This window comes from Sus scrofa, chromosome 15 (assembly GCF_000003025.6).
Source record: "Sus scrofa isolate TJ Tabasco breed Duroc chromosome 15, Sscrofa11.1, whole genome shotgun sequence".
Taxonomy (NCBI): domain Eukaryota; kingdom Metazoa; phylum Chordata; class Mammalia; order Artiodactyla; family Suidae; genus Sus; species Sus scrofa.
Window position 1 is genome coordinate 54,368,200 of NC_010457.5, and position 6,533 is coordinate 54,374,732.

Below are 6,533 nucleotides of genomic sequence, written 5' to 3' on the forward strand. Positions count from 1 at the left end.
TTATCAGTTTTGCTAGCAGGTGTTACTGTTAATGACTTAACACGGCCTCCCAGTTCTGTGACCTCATTGCCATCCTATGACTCATCTCTTTGGCGTTTCTGCCAACCCCGATGCGTGTAAGCTACAGAGATCTCTTAAAAGATTTCGTGAGGGAGATTTCGCAGTGGTTAACGAATCCGACTAGGAACCATGAAGTTGCGGGTTCGGTCCCTGCCCTTGCTCAGTGGGTTAACGATCCCGCGTTGCCTTGAGCTGTGGTGTAGGTTGCAGACGCGGCTCGGATCCGCTCCGATTAGACCCCTAGCCTGGGAACCTCCATATGCTGCAGAAGCGGCCCAAAGAAATAGCAAAAAGACAAAAAAAAAAAGATTTCGTGGGAGTTGCCATCATAATCCGACTAGTATCTGGTTCTGATCCCTGGCCTCACTCAGTGGGTCAGGAATCCAGCCTTCCCTTGAGCTTTGGTGTAGGTCGCAGACCTGGCTGGGATCCTGCGTTGCTGTGGCTGTGGTGTAGGCCAGCAGCTGTAGCTCCAATTGGACCCCTAGCGTGGGAACTTCCATATGCCTGGGACGCAGCCCTAAAATAAAATAAAAGTTTTCGTGCTTTGAAAGTTGGTTTTGTGACCCTTCCATCAGTTCTGCCTCACCCTTCAGTTTAGTTCAGCTAACATTTATTTAGCTCCACAATTTGCCTGGCACTGTAGAACTCATAGAGACTCAAGTATGTGTAAGTTTTGTCCTTGAGAAACTCAGTTCGTGGGAAAGACAGCCCTGTAAAGAGAAAAATACAGCGCTTGTGTGCTGTGAGAGGTACACAGGGAGCTATGTACCCAAGTGAGGGCTTGGGGAAAGGCTTTCCCAAAGGAAATCGTGTCTAAATTATTTTGTAAAGGTTAGGAATTGGGGAAAAGGGCAAGAGATTTGAAGTTTGACAAACTATGAATGTAGAGGAACTACCAACAGTTAAAATATTGCAATTTCAACTTTGAATGGAAGAGTGTAGAAGTAGGTTGGAGCCAGGACCAAGGGAGCTTGGCTTGGTATATAGGCTAAGAACGTTATCCTAGAATTCAAGGTGCAGACTATGAGTGCACAATCTCAAAATCGATCTGGGTAAAGTACTATAAATTATGTGACATACCAATTAAACAATTAATTACATTGACTCATTAAAACGTTTTCATTTGCTGTCCACATGAAGACAGGAAAGAGTTCTACAGCGGTTACCATCTTCATTTTGGTATGATTTCCTCCTTTAGGTATTTTTCTTCCTCTTTTTATATTCCTAATTGAATCTGTTGATGGCACCAATAAATCTCTATCAGGACAGTAAAGTAGAGGCTCCCACATACTCTAGATTTGCTTAGGGCCATAAACATTTCCCAAAACTTTATTGATTATGAAGTCTCTTCACTGTAATTGTCTACTTTTAACCTCCACCCGACACCCAAGACCATTAGAATAACCTATTAAAGCAAAATCAAATTTCCACTTACTGCATTAAAGGAGAACACTTTTGTGACAAAATCTTTGTAGTGTCTCAGAGGGGAAGTCAAGAGTGATTTTTATAGGCTTTTTGGAGTCTCCACTGGAATAGTTTTAGGTGGCCTTTTCGATGTGGGGATGTCATTGGTTGGGATTAGACATAGTGTGTGGTATAATAGTTTAGGGATGGTGGATGCAGCAAGAGGTGGGACTTGAAGGCAGGTGTGGTCCCTTTTTGATAAGGTGATTTGCCCAGTTGTGTGATCAATCCAACTTCTCAGTGCCTGGAGAGGATGAGCAACCTGTTGTTCAGATAAATGGATTTTCAGGAAGTTTCTAAAGCTAACAATGAAGAAACATACTGATTTATAGCCTATCCTCGTTGGTAAGAATACCCTAAAACAAATAATAAAGTCATGTTGATTGAGGTAAGATCAAGCAGTTTTGTTTGTTTTTGTTTTTTTGGCTGCACCTGTGGCATGTGGAAGTTCCCAGGCCAGGGACTTCCACATGCCATAGCAGCAACCCCCAGCTGCTGCAGATCCTCAACCTGCTATGCCAAAAGGGAACTCCATCATGTCATAGTTTTTAATGATAATTAAGCTATGGCTATACATCTCAGTTCTCACAATAAAGTCTTTTGGAATACCCTTAGGTATTAAATAAGAAGGGATTTTTAAATCTTGATAGTTTATATTAAGCCATACTCTATTATAAATATTGGTTTTTTTTCTTTCTTTCTTTTTTTTTGGTTGTGCCCATGGCATGTGGAATTTCCTGGCCTCGGGATTGAACCTGCCTCCACAGCCCCGAGCCCAGCCGCTGCGATGACAGAATTGGATCCTTAACCCACTGTGCCACAAGAGAACTCCTTTATTAACATTCTTAAGACATAAATTTCACATTTTTCTTATTTAACAAGTAGAGCTACTTGTTTTCTTTCTTTCTTTCCTCCTTTCTTTTTTTTTTTGTCTTTTTAGGGCCACAGCAGAGGCATATGGAGGTTCCCAGGTCAAGGTCAAATGAGAGCTGCAGCTGCTGGCCTACACCACAGCTCACGGCAATGCCAGATCCTTAACTCGCTGATCGAGGCCAGGGATTGAACCCACAACCTCATTGTTCCTAGTCGGATTCATTTCCTCTGGGCCACAACGGGAACTCCTGTTTTCTTTATGTATAGGAAAAGTAGGACTGTCAACACATTTTAAAATTATATATACTTATATTTGGTTAGGAGGTGACAAATGTTTATTAAAATGTAGCCTGAAATTGATTAAGTGTATCCAAAGTGCTTTTGTAACCTACCATTTGGAATTTTTGCATTAAAAAAAAAATCAACTAGTGGAGTTCCCTGGTGGCCTACTGGGTTAAGTGTCTAGCATCATTGCTGTGGCTTGGTTCACTCCTGTGGTTCAGGTTCAATTCCTGGCCCAGGAACTTCCACATACCACAGGAGAAGCCAAAAAAAAAAATTTTTTTTAGTTAAGTTTTTTGATATCAAATTATGAAAATTTTAAGGTAAAAACATGAAAAAACTTCACAATAATTATCCATATACTCAGCACCACATTTTTTTTCTTTTTTCTCTGCTCCTGCAGCATATGGAAGTTCCTGGGTCAGGGCTCAACTTCAAGCCACAGCTTTGATTTATACTGCAGCTGCCGCAAGGCCAGATTCTTGCTCCACTGTGCCAGACCAGGGATAGAACCAGCACCTCCTCAGAGACAAGTCAGATCCTCAACCCACTGTTACGCAGCAGGAACTCTACTCTTTTCTTATTTTGATGCATGTAACTTTTTTTTTTCTTTTTATGGCCACAGTTGCAGCATATGGAAGTTCCAGGCTAGGGGTCAATTCAGAGCTGCAACTGAGACCTATGCCACAGCCACAGCAACAACAGATCCACACCAAATCTATGACTTACTCTGCAGTTTGTGGCAACGCCAGATCCTTAATCCACTGAGTAAGGCCAGGGCTTGAACCCACATTCTTAAGGAGACTACGTCACATCCTTAATCCACTGAGTCACAATGGGAGCTCCTTGATGAATTTCAAAGTTAGAGACTTTAGTATACTTCCCCCAAAATACTTCAATGTGCATATCATTAATGATATCATATGCATATGCATACTTTATATGATATATATACTTCAGCATGCATATCATTAACTACAATGAAATACACATATCTTTTTTTTTTTTTTTTTGGCTGTGCATGCAGCATGTGGAAATTCCTGGGCTAGGGATTGAACCCATGCCACAGCAGTAACAACATCAGATCCTTAACCCCTGAGCCACCAGGGCTCCCTGAAATGCACACATCTTAACTCTACCATCCCTTAAGTTCCAATACAAGCACTTTTTTTTTTTTGTCTTTTTAGGACCGCACCCAAGGCCTATGGAAGTTCCCAGGCTAGAAGTTGAATTGGAGCTGTAGATGCCAGCCTACACCACAGCCACAGCAATTTGGGATCTGAGCCACACCTGTGACCATACACAGCTCAGGGCAATGCTGGTCCTTAACCCACTGAGCAAGGCCAGGGATTGAACCCGATTCCCCATGGCTAATAGTTGGGTTCGTTACTGCTGAGCCACTACGAGAACTCCTAATACTAGCACTTTTAAAATATCAACTGAGGAATGCTAAAAAATTTGGAGTTTATTTGAGCAAAAAGTGATTCAAATCAGGCAGCATCCAATGTAGTGGATAAAAAGGAGCTCTGAGGAATTCCTGTCATGGCTCAGCAATTAACAAACCCAAATAGCATCTATGAGGACGAGGTTTGATCCCTGGCCTCGCTCAGTTGGTTGAGGATCCCGCATTGCTGTGAGCTGTGGTGTGGGTCGTAGACACAGCTTGGATCCTGTGTTGCTGTGGCTCTGGTGTAGGCCAGCGGCTGCAGCTTCAATTGAGCCCCTAGCCTGGGCACCTCCAAGTGCCTCAGGTATGGCCCTAAAAAAAAAAGACAAAGGAAAAAAAGGAGCTCTGAGGATCTGTACATAAAGAAAGACTTTTCTACCCAGAAGGGAACAGAAACAAGGAAGTTATTCTAGGCAAAAAAGTGGGTTGGTAATTACAAGGTTACTTTCCTGTAGTGATGGCAGGGATCCAACAAGCAGATTAGCTAACTAGTGCTGGTCAGGTGACTCAATTTCTGGGAGAGCCAAATTCTCCATTTGGTGATGTGGCTTACCATAAGCAACTCCATTTTGAACCTCTTGTCTCCTTACAGCATTTACCAATGCAACCCTAACAAGATACAAAATTTTGCCCAGAAAGTAACCACTGTTCTGATTTTTTCCCCCATAATAGATTATTTTGCCTCCTCTAGGACTTCTATAAATAGAATTATGCCAAATGTACTGTTTGGGAGTTCCCTGGATCTGGTGCTGTCACCGCTGTAGCTCAGTTTACTGCTGTGGTATGGGTTTGATCCCTGGCCCAGGAACTTCTGCATACCTTAGGCAGTGCCAAAAAAAAAAAAAAAAAAAAAAAAATACTCTTGGATTAGGCTTTGTATACACATCATAATTGTTTTTTTTTTTCACAGCCATACCTGAGGCACATGGAAATTCGAGGCTGGGGGTTAAACCAGGGCTGTAGCTGAGGCCCACATCACAGCCATGGCAACATCAGATCCAAGTCACATCTGCGAACTACACTGAAGCTTGAGGTGATGCCATACCCATAACCTACTGAGTGAGGCCAGGTATCAAGCCTGCATCCTCACGGACACCATGTTGTGCTTTTAACCTGCTGATCCACAGTGGGAAGTCCACATTGTAATTTTTTAAACTTTTTATTTTGAGGTAATTATAGGTTCATATAGAGTTACGGGAAATAATACAGAGAGATCATGTGCATCCTCAGTTTCCCCCAGTGGCAAATTCATGCATAACTATAGTATGTTATCATAAATAAGAAATTTATATTGAAACAGACTGGATTTTACCAGTTTTACATATACTCACAGTGTGTGTGTGTGTATTTAGTTGTACTCAATATTATCACCTGTGTTGATTCATGTGACCACCCCAATCAAGGTACAGAATCATTCCATCACAAGAATCGCCCATGCTACCCTTTTACATCCATAGTCACCTCATTTTCTATCCTTCACCACCACCAAACCCTAGGTAACCACTAATCTGTTCTCCATCTAAGTTTGTCATTTCAAGAATGTTACGTAAGAGGAATCATACAGCATTCATTACCTACAGTGAAATGCATGCATTGTAACTGTACCATTCCTTGAGTTCCAATATAAGCACTGTTAAAAGATAATCTGAGATTTACTAAACATTTTGTGTGTGTGTGTGTGTCTTTTTAGGGCCACATCCTCTGCATATGGAAGTTCCCAGGCTAAGGTTGAATCAGAGCTGCAACTGCCAGCCTACACCACAGCAACTCAGGATCTGAGCCACGTCTGTGACCTACACCACGGATCACAGCAATGCCGGATCCTTAACCCACTGAACAGGGCAAGGGATCAAACCCGAATCCTCATGGCTACTAGTCTGGTTCATTACCACTGAGCCATAAGGGGAACTCCTGGGGTGTATTAAAATTATTAAGACTGGCTTTTGAGACTTTTTTTTACTCCATACAATCCCCTTGAGATCCAAACGAGTTATGTGTATCGTTATGTATTCTTTTTATTGCTAGATAGGATCCCTCGGTATGAATGCACCATAGTTTGATTAACCACTCTCTTTGAAGGACATCTAGGTTGCTTCCAGATTTCGCTATTATGAATAAAGATGCTGTAAACATTTGTTTATAAGTTCTTGTAGGACCTTAAGTTTTCATTTCTTTGGGTTGAATGCCCAAGGACACAATTGCTTGCAGTCTTACACAATAAATAAACAAATGGTTATGGCTGTGTTCCAATAAAACTTTATTTACAAAAATAGTCCATGAGCTGGATATGGCCTATAGACCATAGTTTTCTGACCCTTTATCTGAGGCATTTAAGAGACCCACAAAAGAGTCATACTTTAGGAGTTCCCGCCGTGGGCAGTGGTTAATGAATACAGCTAGGAAC